Source organism: Hippocampus bargibanti, linkage group LG05, assembly GCF_051943395.1.
Source record: "Hippocampus bargibanti isolate YZ-2025 linkage group LG05, ASM5194339v1, whole genome shotgun sequence".
Lineage (NCBI taxonomy): Eukaryota > Metazoa > Chordata > Actinopteri > Syngnathiformes > Syngnathidae > Hippocampus > Hippocampus bargibanti.
In genome coordinates, this window is record NC_142738.1 from 13,953,879 (window position 1) to 13,956,212 (window position 2,334).

Genomic DNA, 2,334 nt, shown 5'->3' on the forward strand with positions numbered 1-2,334 from the left:
GGGTTTTGAACTCACAACCTCTGCACTATGAAGTCGGCGTGCTAATCACTCAACTACCTGCCTGCTCTAGGTGATCACAGGAAAGGCAATATATCTTAAAATGATTCGAAATCCATTTTTGTGTTGAAATCATTAGTTCCATGAAGCTCTGCATGCATTAAAGGTTTCTCAGGTTGATTCATTCAAAATTGTCAGAGTAAAAACAATTGCTTTTGTTACAGACATGTCAGGTATCTACAACTGAAGTTTCAAATAAATAAATAAATGTGTTGCTGTGTTGGCTCCATCGTTGAATTCCTAAAAACTTTGTTTCAAATAAAGGAACACGAAGCACACAATAAACAGGACACGCAAGGCGAGAAGCCCAAGCACACTAATTACCCGAAGACAATTCAGCTAGTTTTGTTTCATACCAAAGAAACAAGCACAATTACATTGGTGGAATTCCGTCTTTTGTCTCTGAGCCAGGGCATCACTTATGATGAGGGTGTATCAGCAATTATGAGGTTCAAGTCTCAAGTGACACGCCACAGCAGCAGAACAGGTTTCTTTCTCATAAGAAAGATGATTGATTGTCTGTGTAAGCTCTCAGTCGTACAGGAGTGGTCCATCGATGAAAATGTTTCTTCAGCCGTCATCTGTACTTCTTTGAAGGTGTCGGACGTTTCGCTTCTTATCCAAGAAACTTCGTCAGCAAACTAAAGTCTTAGTGGTAGTTTAGGCCCTATATATATCCCTACTGTCCAGACATGGCGGTGCCGGACTCTGCTATGATAGGTCACTGCTCTCAGGTTGGGGGGAGCGGAGGCCTACTCCCAGCCACTCCACTGATTGTACTGAATAACGACTGGCCTGAATGCCCCACTTACACCGTTATCACCTCATCAGTATTCCTAATGAACATTGTAAAGAGCAGTACATTGGGGAGACTAAACAAATTCTCAAAAAAAGACTTTATCAACATCGCAGGGATGATACTAGTGGGCCTCAACCGGCAGTACATATGCACCTAAAAGCTAGCAACCACTCATTTGACGACAATGAGGTTAAAATCTTAGCGAAAGAACATAGATGGTTTGAAAGGGGAGTAAAATGAGCAATTTTCATAAAACAACTAAATCCTTCATTAAACCGGTTTGGTGGGTTGAGGTTCAATTTGGTTTGTTCGTACAACAGCCTACTTAGGCAAAATAGGATTAGGAATACTGATGAGGTGATATCGGTGGAAGTGGGGCATTCAGGCCAGTCGTTATTCAGACCAATAGGAATAATCAGTGGAGTGGCAGGGAGTAGGCCTCTGCTCCCCCCAACCTGAGAGCAGGCACCTATCATAGCAGAGTCCGGCACCGCCATGTCTGGACAGTAGGGATATATATAGGGCCTAAACTACCAGTAAGACTTTAGTTTGCTGACAAAGTTTCTTGGATAAGAAGCGAAACGTCCGACACCTTCAAAGAAGTACAGATGACGGCTGAAGAAACCTTTTCATCGAAAGATGATTGATCATAAATACACAAATGAATGAAAAAAATAGATAAAAGAAGGCTCAAAATGACTTTTTTTGTGTTGGGTACTTTTGGGTTGAGCGACACTGTGGTCAACTGTACACCACAGTACAGAAGTGTAGGGTTTGATCACCAGCTACCGTCTTCCTGTGTCAGGTTGGCATCTTCTCCCGTACCTGCATGGGTTTTTATTGCCTACCTCTCAATTTATATGTTTTCCCCATATTTTATACGTTTTGTAATCATTTCAAATAATCTACGGCGGACTACAACTTTTATACGGGAAATGTTTTTTTTAACTGTTAACCAATTTTATAAAGACCCTTTAGATCAAATCCAGTTTGTCTCAAATGCTGGAAGCCAATAACAATGCTGCCGCCGATCGCTACTATTGTCACGGCAAACCAGCAAAAAGAATCCTCAATCAGAGAATGTGAGCACGGATGGTCGTCGGGTTATCCCCCAACTGTTGCCCGAAATCAGCTGGGAAAGACTAATTGACCAATTTTGGTGGTATTAACCTTGCCCTATTCATCTCTTTTCTTTTCCCCAACTTGGCGGGACCGTGCTTGGGGGAAAACCAAAATACTATTTTTAATACAGTCTTCAAAAATGAACCTGATCTGTTGTCTTGTTTATGACATGAAGAAAAGTAATGAGGACAGCTCGTTTGTCAACAGTGTGTCATTATTCAAAAACGAGGAAGTGAATACATGACAATCACTGGTAAGGCAGTTAATTAAAAAGTCAAACAAACAAAGTAAGAACAAAATTAATGGTTTCATTGTGTACTCCTCCTTCAAACCTCATTGCCAAATATTTTCCTGAA